Raw genomic sequence first — 13,112 nt, 5'->3', positions numbered from 1 at the left:
TCCCTTTGCACAAGAAAAAAAAATTAACATCAATGTCACATATGGCTTTTGTTCACTGCATGGTAGTGCCTATGTGGAACCTTTTAAGTATCACCTCTACTGAGGTTCCAAGTGACCAAAGGTAAAAAAAGAAAAATTGTGTTACTGGTCTACAATTACTTAGAAATGATCTGCCTCAGAGATTAAATGTGCTTAAATCTTACATACTTTAATAAGATACATTGGAAAACAAATGACAAAAGTGCTAGCTAATTAAGTGTTCTCAATGTATATGATCACTGCTCACACACACACACACACACACACATATAAATCTTCCGCTTGAAAGAACCTGAAAAGTGAAAAAAGTTAATGTATTGTAATGTGCATGCCTGTGATGTAAATGATGGTGTTTTGAAGTACATCTAGTAAACAAACACTGAGACACAAGTTCCTTTGTAGTAAAACCCATCATTAACTCTTAGAAATGCACATTTTGACTCAAGACTCTATCGTAGAAACTAGTCAACCTGCATTTTACGTATAGACCAGTGTTATTATTGTGTCACTGTCATATGATACTGATCAAATCTGCCATTTTTAAATAGCTAAGTTACTGTACTCTACACAACGAATTGCATATTAATTAGAGCTGCACAATATATCGTTTGAGCATTGTCATTGCAAAGTACGTGTGCGCAATAGACCCATCGCAGGTCCTGCAATGTAGGAGGCAAATGACCTCAACATGTTCTCATCTAATTTCAGCCTGGTTACCTGACACACACTGCGCACAGCTATCAACCAATCACAAGCGGTCTTAATCAGTTTGCAAAAGCAGACCACACTAGGGATGCACCGGTACGAGTATCGGGCATCAGCTCCGATACTCAGTGTGTGTACTCCTACTCGTAAAAGATATCCGATACAAATGCACCGATACCACTTACGGCTGTTTGACATTCACAGTTCAGTGCAGCAGGTACGCGGCGGTGGAATAATCTGTGGGGAGTGTGGAGATTTTTCAGAATAAATGACAGTGATAAAAGTAACGCTGACTGCAAGTAACGTTAAAGACACAGACAGATACGGACGCAGCGTTCTGTCCGTCCTCTGCGTACATTCCATCCGTTTTCCAGGTGCTAGCGGATGCGTACCCAGAATGAGAATACCACCGGGAGTATGGAGCGGTGCGGACCCCCGCCAGCGGAACTGAAAACCAAACTTATCGCTCATTTCTCTTTTCTCTTCCTGCTGAAGCTAAGCTGTTAAACCTTACCAGCGAAAACGCTGCAATATTAGTATCACATTAGTGTTGCCTCTGTCGTCTCCATGTTTGTTATTACTGACTTTCTTCTTCTTCTTCTTCTCAAAAACTTTACTCTTCTTCGTGGTATTTGTCCAGTATGGTTAATTCAGAGTGGCGCCCCCTGGTGGATTAATTGAGAAACGCTCATTCCAACACATTAAATGTCAGTGGCAGCACTTTGTTCCAGTCAGACTAATGATAACGACAACAAACCCCATTTACAAAAGGAACTAAGAACTGGAATGGGATTATTAAGTGCTCGTATCGGTACTCGGTCTGGAAAAAAGTGGTATCAGTGCATCCCTAGACCACACCCCTACTCATAGAGTGAGTCGCTGGTAACAACATTGAAAAATGTGCAACGAACAAGAGAAAAATCACTGAAAACGAAGACTTGGTGCCAAAAAGAAAAGCAACGTCAGTTATCTGGAATTATTTCGGCTACAAGAAGGATGATACTGAAACGCGTGTTCTGTGTCGATAGTGCCTTGCACCTGTTGCCACAACGAGAAGAAACACAACTAATTTGTTTGACCATTTACTTTGGCACCACACAGCTATTATATTCTCCTGAGTATTTTTCGTATCGCAATATATATCGCAGGATTAAAAAAATCGCAAAGTCAGTTTTTCTTACAATATCGTGCAGCCCTAATATTAATTCATAGCACCTTTATTTACATTTCAACAAATACAAGGCTTTGTTGAAGAGAATCTTTGGTCTTGTGTCACACTGAAATCACAGCCTTTTCATGCCTTATCATTTAACAAACACCTACAGAAAGTGAGTACTATTACTATATCTACAAAAGTACAAGTAAACAAAGGCGAGCATAGAGCAGAGTTGATTTGTTACCATCCAGTGGAAAAGGGCCAGTTAAACACTGGTATTTAGTAGCACATGATATTCAATCTAGTATAAGTGTGATACTTTTGGATCTGTGCAAAGGTTGGCTTTCCACACTGACAAGCGACGCATGTTGCAAGAGTAAAATAGCAAGCAGTGAAGGACTGAGGGACACTCGGTATCCTATGACACAACACAAGCCTCTCCACTCCTATGAGCTATTTAATCCAAATACAGTAACTCTATCTTCAGAAACCTTACAGTACTGTAGAATGAGAAAGATAGAGGACAGAGGGAAGGCGCAGAGACACGAGGAGGGATGGAAATAGGTCACTAGGCTGACTTCGACTGAAGCGCAGAAGGAGGCTTGGTCTGACACAGGACAGAGTGACAAGTCAATGACAGCGATTTTGCTGAATTGCAAAGTAGGAAGTGGGAGGAGTAGCAGATCTACACTTGACAGCACAGTAAGAAGTGGGATTATTTTAGATTCAAAGCTGCAGAGGCAAGAGATCTTACGATGCATATTCAAACTTTATGCATCTGCATGTAAACTGGGTCAATCTTCGGTAAGCTCTTTCCGTCGGGCCCCTGCTAATGACAACACAGGAGGAGGTGGGGAGTGGGCGCTGGGTGAGGGTGGGTGGATATGCGGCTTTAAGACACCAGCTGCTGGTTGTTCTCGACCATTCTGCACCTTTACTCATGACTGCCTTTAGTTTAACCTTAACTTGGCCCTTAGTGCGTAATATAGTGCTGGTTATTTGAGGACAGGGTGACTACATGCTCAAGGCATTTCTGAACTTGGTGCTCTCCCTGAGTCTATTTAAAACGTTTTGTGACTACAATGAACAGTATTTCATTGACGCAACTACTTAAAATATAGAGAAATTCCTAATGGCCTTGATTGCAGGAGTCAATTAAAAAAGATGAAGTGGTCTTTTTCTCTGCAGCGGTTTTAATAGAAACAAGACAGTAATCCCTTTCAGAGCCAGTATGCATCAAACAACAGCCACGCAACAAGACCAAGACCAAGGTCAAAGTCCAGGATGAATGCTCATATGACTGTTCAATCCATCTTTCCAAATTTTAATAACAGTTTATATCGATGGTTTGTTTGCGGATCATTTATATTACGACTTAATTGCGCACATAGAGAAAAAATGGTGTTACTGGTAGCCTAACAGATGGGCACTGTAAAAGTGAACATTGTAAAGAATAGGAAAATATAATATAAACATGACACATTTATCACATGGAGGTGAAGCATTTTACCAATGATTTATCTTCACTTGGGGAGGAGGAAAAACTACATCCTCATGTTTATAACAAACTAAAGAATGACCGGTCAAACCATTTTTCTAATACAGGCTAATAATGATTTTTAAAAAGTTCAGTAGGCAGTTAGTAGACATCACTAACCCCCTGAAAGACTGTTGGAAATGTGGTATTTTTGTATTTATTATAAACTAGAAAACTGCTGAACTGACCATCTAAGTCCAAGTAAAAAACACTAAAACTAGAAGCACTTGGAGAGCGCAGACCTCCGCCAAGGCTGATCAGTGGCGCCCCCCGTGGGCCCCCCCACCCCTGATCACCACCAAAATTTAATCATTTCTTCCTTATCCCATTTCCAACAAACCCTGAAAATTTCATCCAAATCTGTCCATAACTTTTTGAGTTATGTTGCACACTAACGGACAGACAAACAAACAAACAGACAAACAAACAAACAAACAAACCCTGGCAAAAACATAACCTCCTTGGCGGAGGTAATTATAGATTCATTTACTATTATCTACACCTCAAAGTCAGCCTTTGCAGGTGAAGTTACACCTTAGCACTGGTAATTAAGTTCCAATGCCAATATTGATATTTTGTATGAGGTCCTACAAGCTCAGACTAATCAGTTTAGAGTAAAAAGTATATATGATTTCTCTAATGCATTCACAACTGGTAGTACTGTATCTTTAATTAAACTGAGTCAAGTTTTGTGTTACAGTACAGTTGCAAGATAGAATGTGGATGAGAGTGCACAGCAAATTGCATGCATACAATGCATTACACTGTGATCACCAGCAAAACACAGTTTTATTCCTTAAGATTCCTACTAGTTAAAAAACTTTATCCACAGAAAGCTTTGGTATGTTAGCGTGCAGCATTAGTGAGTTACACTGTACTTGTACTTGGAATTCTGAGTGTGAGCTCCACAAAGATAAAACCAGTCTCTTCAGCATTCAGCCTCTCGCTCCTGACCCTCAGGTCTTCCTTTAGAGGACATACTGTTTCATACACTCACTTCACTCAGCACTGTCTCATTATAAACCCACTTCAAGGGAAAAATAAAAAGCTTCATGGCTACAGTTCGACTATAACATCCACACTGTCCAGATCATTTCGTCCAAGCAAGTTCTCATTTATTTGCTTTATTTTTTCTTGTAAACCATTCAATGCATGTTCTACTGTCAGTGAAAGTTGAGTCTGTGCATATTTAACACAATTCAGAAATAGATCAATGTAAGGTCAAATATGTGGAGGCTCCATGTCAACAGACACCCAGAGCAAGCGTAAGTTTTATTTAAATAACATACATTACACAAGTCCTTTCCTGAACCCATGACCCCTACCAGCAGCTCTGAACCAGAGCGCCTCGGGTTGTCATGTTGTCTTGTTGTTACAACACGATGAGTGTAAACACACAGAGCCGCTTAGCTGCAGACTATGGAGGTTTAGCAGACTGAGACAGAAAAAGACAGAGACACAGTGGAATGTCAGTTAAGCTACATCACAGCCTTTATCAGCAGTGTGTGAGACAGCAAGTGAGGCAGAGAAAGAGAAAGAAAAAACAGTGGTTCCTACGGTAACAGCAAACCTTTGTCTCATAGGTCAAGACCCTTATATGTTCACTCAACCAAGCCTGCCGAGGGCACTGTGCCGAGTGGAAGATGAGCAAGGTCGAACATGTTTGTGTGCGCTAGGGTTGGGGTTAGGGTGCAAAGGGGAGAAGAGGGGTTTATACAGACAAAGGAAGTCACAGAGGTCGCCATGACGATGCCAGGGCAATGCTCATGCATCATGGTTTGAAGGAAGGCAGCAGCCACATGAAGATGACTACAGCTTATTACCACGAGTAGAGCTGCAATGGTTTTTCAATTCATCAATACGCTGCTGACTAGTAAATTAATAGGCAACAATTCTAACAATTGATTATGTATTTGAGAACAAAAAGCCAATATTTGCCTACTTTGTTACTGTACATAAGTCAATTTCTCATCACTGCTTTAGTTGGCTATTTATTTTTACTGATTTCAAAGTATCATTGGTAGAAATAAATAGCATAATATAACACGCAACTTGCATATCTTTTGTGTCCATTCTTCAGTTTTTCATGTATAGCCAAATAAACCCAACAAAACAGGAAAAAACATAGGACAAGCACACATAATCAATCAATCAATCAATCAATCAATCCATCCCATCCACCAAAGCTATGGAATGAGGTCTATTGTATGTATCTAGAGGAACGTTAAAATAGTATTCTTGGTAATTTTTCTGACAACTTTCATACTCCTAAAGTTCCGACTCAACTAAATGAACTTTCAACTTTTTTAAAATTTTCAAAGCGTCCTCACTACTGTAGTTACTTTTAAAACTATTTAACAATTGATTCTTTTTTATATTGCATCACCATCGTCATCATTCCCTGCGTCTCCATTTCAACCTACAAGAACAACAGAGACGCAGTATCTCGGTGTTTAAAGCAGTGTGTGTTATACATGATAGACACGGCAATGTAAAACACAAACCAACACAAAACAGAGAAGAGGAAGAGGACCTGACCACAGGGAGATTCAGTTCACTTAGCAAAGACACATGTTTTACTCTTACTGTTTTTTGTACATTTCAGAGCTTATTTTTTCACTTAAGTAGAGACTGATTTTTTTTTTGTTTTTACACAAATCTGTACATCTACTGGAGTAAAGCATGCATATATTTTTGCTAACTCTGCTCCTCTGTGATGATAAACTATACATCTTCGGGTTGTGGACTAAACAAAATATTCAAAGACATCTTGGTTCAGTTATAAATTGAGAAAACAATCAACAGATTAACAGACAATGAGAAGTCATTTTTAGTTGCAGCCGGTGCCAGTGGAATTCAATCCCCCATTAAAACTCAATACATCCTTATATAGTTTGTGGCTAAAATAGGTTAAATGTGTATTAGTCAGCCTGTACCAGTGATCACAGCACCGGATGTGTGAGTGGAGCATAAATAATCCATACAGTCCAATGGATTTCTGCACAGTTGCTTGGCAGGGTCAACCCAGCCCCCCACATTATGCTCATCCATTGCAGTCAAGACCCACATTAGACAGACAGGCCACGAGGCTGCCGCTAAGCTGAGGCTGAAGCAGATCAACTCTGCTCTGAACGTGACCCAGGCAGGCAGACAATCCTCTACCCTCCCTCCAGGAGGATGCATTAAACAGTATGAGGCAAGTTTACACAACTGCTGGAGATCTTCGAGAAATGTATCTACAAATCACCGGCACTGTGGAGCTGATAGTGTGTTACACTCTCAGTCGTAACATTCATCACTTAACAAGCGGTGTAGTTGTAAAAAAAAAAAAAAGACCATACTGTCTGACACTGTGATAGCTCTATAGTCGCATATATGACCAAGCTGATAAATAAGGTGGTTAAATCACTTAGTCACCATGACTCACCATCGTCTCGGGGGCACAAATGAAGTTTCCCAGATGCATCAAAGATGATGACAATAAATAGTACAGAACATGATGACAAGAACATACAGATAAAGCTGGCTGCTAACCAAGAAAACACAGGTGTGTGCAGGCTTGACTTATCAAGGTGTGGACAAAAGCGCTACTGAAAAACATCTCAGATTTCCTTATATGATTACATAACTTCATACCATCCACAAAAAGATATTAAAAAAAAAAATCAAGTGGTCAGGAAAGTTTCTAAAGGATAACATGAGAATTTTCACATATTAAACTGAAATAACTAAAGTAAACAAGACACTGCTGCCCTACCTTCCTCATCCAAAAGTCTTCATGTGACTTTGGGCCCTGACAACATGACATCCAGCCTCCAAGAGTGTGATCACTCAGTGTGTGTGTTTGTGTGTTTGAGAGCAGACTGCAGGTTAATGTTTAATCCACCGATTCTGTGGTGTGAGTGGCGACAGGCCTGTAAGGAGAAGGGCCCCTGGGGTTTTAATGGTGGTCCTAGAGCAGGGACATGGGCTGATGGGGCTGTCCTGCCAGCTCTGACTGTCCATTTGTTTGAAGAGTTAGCCCTATGAGCTAAGGCTGGACCGTGCCCGGCCTGCATTGTAAACACTTGAGTGAACTCTTATCAGTTAGAACTGATATGCCGGCCGGCACCCTCTTATCGTTATGGAGATTGACCAAAGTACAGGCTGCGGTAGTGATTGACATTGGACTTTAGCTCCAGTCTATGACAGATGAGCAAAATGACAGCAAGCTGTTCAATCGTCCAGTTATCGGGTCATTTACCTTTTCATTTCAGGGTCAGTGACAGTTTAATGGACTGTAAGCAGCAGGTTCACTGCTATTAATAGACGTTTACATCTATGTTTGTCCATAAGAGATTAAATAATGAATATTTGATGATTTCTGATGACCGACATGCACTATTACTTTGTATGTTTTAAATATGTCTATCTCCTTTGAAGGCTGAATGTGTTTTAATTCATATCCATGTAACGGTATAAAAGTGCAGCTTCACCATACCAACAGCAGCAGAGATTACCACAGATGAACCTGTTCAGAGGTGTTCTATGCAGCTTTGATGTTCCAAACTCTCAACAGAAAGGGGATGCTGTATACTAGAACACACTTAGGACTACCAAAATCACAAGTTGTGTTTTTCTTTTAGTGCAAAAAAACTTGTTGCAACTTTTTTTTTTAACCAGTATTTGGATTATGGAGATGTTTTATACACGACTGCCTCTGCTGAATGTGATGGCTGACACTGTCTAGACCATGATGCCTCTCTGAGGTTTATTACCAATTGTAAAGTGTCGACTCACCACTGAGTTGTGCTCTCAGGTAGGATGTCCAGCTCTGGCCACCAGAAGGATCAGCCACTGGTGCATGTTCATATATGAGGTGATACTTGGCCTCCTGCCTGTCTACATTTATACATGAACTGTGAAGAGAAATTCTGATATTTATTCTCTCCGTACAAATGATCATGTATTTCTTTTTGTTCCATTCACCTGTACAGAACTGGGTCAAAGGGCTTTTGTTTACTCTGCACCTTATACATGGAATTAGCTGCAGAAAGACTGGAAACAAACCATATTAATTTCTTGAGTGCTTTAAAGTCCAAACTGAGAGTTCTTGAGGCCGACTCCATGACTTGCACTTGTTTTTCTTAATTTGCTTATAATTGTTATTTTTCCTAACTATTTATCATCAAATGTGTGTGTGTTATATATGTTTTAACTGTGTAATCTTGTAACTGTGCGTTGTATTTGCTGCTGCCTATCTTGGCCAGGACTCCCTTGTAAAAGAGGTTCTTAATCTCAATGGGATTTTTCCTGGTTAAATAAAGGTTAAATAAAGGCTGCCATAAACGCTGCCATTTCAGCATCAAACTCCATTCTTTTCATTTAGAGCTGTGTCCAGTGGTAAAAACAACAAACTGTACTTCTAGCTTTTATCACTTTTTTTTTTTTAACTGTGAAAGTTGTTTCTTTGTGGTTCTCATACCATTTGGTCACTTTCTGACACTTTGGTCAAAGGTCCCATGGCGTTAGTTTTCCCCACCCTAAGAGCCTGACCACCTGTTGAAACATGGGGGTAAGTGTATTCAGTGCATTTCTATGCAATCCAATACGTTGGTATCTTCGGCAACACTTTGACAATTTTAGGTACTTTTTTATATATTTTAATATATTTCTCTTTAGAAACAGAATTTGTCCCTCAGAACTGTTGGCTGATTATTTTTTAAGGTTCAAGTGTACATTGACTTGAAATACCTGCCAAATACCATCACGTCACTAAGATTATTATATTTTTACATTTTTTTAACCACTTGTGCATGTTAGTTTTAGTGTGTTTTATATTCAACTATATAAATATGATATACTCAAATCTGTACCATGTTTTTCAATTTTTCTCCTGTAAAAAGATCAAGATGTCAAAATGTCCACTTGTTACTCCAGACAAGTGTTTGTCTTCGTACAGTATAGCCAAGCACAAAATGTGAATGACATAAACCCTCATGGACTCTGACCTCTGCACTGACAGCGTGTTCACTGTCAAAATAACAATTAAATGTCCACACACTTACAAAAGCCACACAGTTTGACCATAAAACATTACAGAAGGTGCAATGTGACAGTGGATCACGTTACCTCAAAGGCCTGGGGTGACCTGACCCCTCACACCGGCTGTTTATAGCAACATGATTACGTGGTGGAAAGTGTGCCTGCATGTGTGTGTACAGGTGTGGGTGTTTCTAGTGCACTCTAAGCAGTTACATGAAAACAGATGTGTGAATTTTTCCAAACAAACAAAACCAACTAGAGCCGCTCGTGATCAACTGCTGTTCTTAGCAATAATAATTTATGTCATTTTACATTAGGGTGATCAATTCTATTATATATTTTTAACAAGCATATAAACAAATCTACTACCACTGAGCTCACATATTAACTTGTGTTTTGTCTTTTACTAAAATCTGTATTCCGATCTACGCTCAACTGTGATTTGTTTCTGCATAAAGAGGAACTTGCTGTAAAACAGCTTATCACTCAATCAGGATGGTTTTACTGCAACATATGTTAATGCTATTTTTTTAAGTTTTTGAGATGAAATAAGATTTATGGTGTCAGTTTTGGGGAAGATTATATCACACAAGCAAAACAACATGCAAAAAAGTACAAACTGGGCTCCAGGGCTTACATTAAACAGACATTAAACTCCATGTACCTTACATTTTTACACTTTTTAGGTTTTCTTTCCCTATTACACTGAATATTTCAGAAATGGTTTAACAGAATGTCTTCAAATTTGGCTAAAACCATTACTTTGATGTCAGGATGATTCCAATGTAGTACTAGTGGATGCATTTATCTGAACTTGAATTTATGGTTCTTATTTAGTTGGGTTTCATGTCTTGTGGTGAGGAAAAAATCCTTAAAAAAATGTATTTCATCATATTTTTCTTGAATATGACTAAACTGACCAAATGGCTTGAACTCCAAATGTCTTATTTCTGATGAAGCTGCAAAAGATAAGTTTTTTCAGACAGATTGTTCCTCTGTAAATTCCTAATGATGGGTTAAAAACATAAACCCATCATGTTATATGTTACAGCGTTTAGACATGCTTTCATGTTGTCTTAAAGTAGTAAAAGGGAAGGATAATGTATATGACCACACAGTCATGTTATACTGGCAGATATAAATAATCGGACAGGCTATTATTTCTGCTTTAGATATATCCTGATGTGTCAGCAACAGTCGGGTCATATGGAGAAATGACACAGCTGCTGTGTAACCTTGACGTACAGCCAAAGCCGACCATGCGACCCCAGTGTGTTACATGTCTCACAGCTGAACTCACAGTCGGCTTGACCCTCTCTGTTCCCAGCTGCTAAAACAGCAAAATCGCTAACTATTGTCCTTAAGCAACACCTCATTTTGGTGCCAAATTCTGGCTTCTGGCTGCCACTTTGTACTTATTTCCAAATCAGTCGCAAGGTTTAAACTCAGATCCATTACAAAACCTCCCTGGAGTACATCCAAAGGGTAAATGTCTCAGTGGAGAAAGACCTGCAATCTTTTCAAGCTGCTTTTTAAATCATTTTCTAGATGAGGGAGGACTGCATCAATAAAGCTGTAATCTCTGTACAGTGAAGTTAACGGAGGCATTTGCATATATTAAATAAAGATGACAGCTCCATAAAGTCCATGAGTCACCTTAACTCACTCTTTTTTATGATCCTGGCTATCATTGCCCTTAAGCTATTCTGTTCATTGGTTTTATTTTCCTCACATTGCATTCTGATGCAAAATGCAGCAGAATGCACATATCTTGGATAGTGTCAAACAGAGAGGAATGTTCAAGTGAATCTGTACAGCTCAGCCAGCTGCTTCGTCCCATGAGGCTCCGCCAAAATACACTCATTGCCCAGCAACAGCAGACAAAGCTCTAAATCTGTAACCCTGTGAACTCTGGCGGACAACCTTGCGTGGAGTACCACATTATTTGACAGTGTACGTCTTGTGCATGATAGAAGCACAGGTATGTCCTCTGTATACCAGTACGAGTAGACATACAACAGCAGATTTTTTTTTTTTGGAACTAATTTTCATAAATACCTCTAAAATGTGACAAGTTGCTCTTCTTTCTTCCATTCTTTTCCCTTACATATGAGTTCTAATTCAACATCTTTAGGCTTTTGACTTTTTTGTTGCTTGAGGAAAAAAAATCAATCTGGAGACATCACTTTAACCCATAAAGACCCATTGCTACTTCCACGGCAGTTCCCAAATTCATTTTTCTCTCTATTTAACCTTTCTTTAGTGATTTATCACCATTTATTATAATATTATCCTCTGTATTTTACAGTTATTTTCACTGAAAATCAGGTGTTTTCCTATATTTAATTCACTGATCATGTAGATGTTCATAAAAGATCAGATTAAAATTGAGTTATTATATCAGAAACAGAGAAAACTAAAAAAAGGTGACTTTTTCAGCAAAGATACCAATAACTGAAACAAGTATGTCCACCCACTCTTAGCCTATCTGTCAAACTCCCATGGGTTTTACTTGTGAATCAATGTTGCAGAAGATGTTTCCACATTCACTACGGAGCCTGTGAACGTCCAAATGGGTCATATGTGATGACCATGAAAAGATGACAATCTGTATTTTACACCCATTAATTACATGTATTGATACGATTAGTGAATCAACAGGTATCTCACAGTTTACATCAGTAGATGGTTTTGGTTGCTAGTGGCTGTTTGGGTCTTTATGGGTTAAGCTATGCAATATTACAAAGTCTTCTTTTAATCTGTAACAGAGTAAATGATTAAATGAAACAACAATGAGTTGTTTAGTCATTAATGAAAATAACAGTTTGGTAGGTAGCTGGTTATCAGAAAAGTTCTTGTTTCCAAATTGATTTCAGATTAGGCCTATTGCTTTAATTAAACAAAACTGCTACGTATTCACTGTCTTGGACATTAAAATTTCTGCTTGTCTACATTAACATTACATTACAGTTGTAAACAGAATATCTCAGATTTGCATCGGTTAACACAATTTAAAGATGCCACTTATGTTATGGGAAGCTGTTCTGTACCCTGTAAACCTTTACCATCACCATTACACTTAAATGATTTCAGCTGGCATGTGAGTTAAACTGCTTCACTTTTGCTGTCTTTATGGCATTTCTGTATTACTAAAAACATAACATGTGCGCACTTGAAAACCCTCAGCCTGACTTGTCAGGCACACGACTGCCCCCAGTGGCCTGACTTATCAGTGTGTGGCAAAGTTTATGGACAGACAGACGACCAACTGATGACAATACCCTGCAGCTAGTGTGGCCGAGGGTAAAAACAATAGAATGCAGACTGCCAAAATGCAAAAATTACTAAAACTGAGATGACAACAAAATCAAGTTGGGAGCATTCCTCTTTGCTCAGACAGCTGTGTGTCTCTTATTACATTTTCCAGTATGACACTGGAGTCCTGAGTTCCCCCTTTCTGGCTGCCAAACCAGCCTACGTGTTTGTGGAGAGGCAGAACACAGTCCTAGTGACAGAGCTACGCTAATTTGCTACTGTAGTAAGATTACTCAGTGCAACAAAAGACAAAATGTTATCTTGAGTTCAAAAGTTGCAAATAGTAAATCTTATGGAATATCTGAACTGTAATTGAGAATGTATTCACTTAAAGCT

At 39.0% G+C, this 13,112-nt stretch overlaps 1 protein-coding gene across 4 annotated transcripts in view; it reads right to left on the bottom strand.

Annotated features, from left to right (window-relative positions):
- Positions 1-13,112, bottom strand: part of pparab (peroxisome proliferator-activated receptor alpha b) — a 102,012-nt gene that overhangs the window by 32,014 nt on the left and 56,886 nt on the right. The window lies entirely within an intron of this gene.

The sequence above is a fragment of the Sphaeramia orbicularis genome, chromosome 6 (assembly GCF_902148855.1).
Source record: "Sphaeramia orbicularis chromosome 6, fSphaOr1.1, whole genome shotgun sequence".
In the NCBI taxonomy this organism is placed as follows: domain Eukaryota; kingdom Metazoa; phylum Chordata; class Actinopteri; order Kurtiformes; family Apogonidae; genus Sphaeramia; species Sphaeramia orbicularis.
Note: the sequence above shows the minus strand (reverse complement) of the source record. Positions and strands in the feature narration are given on the sequence as shown.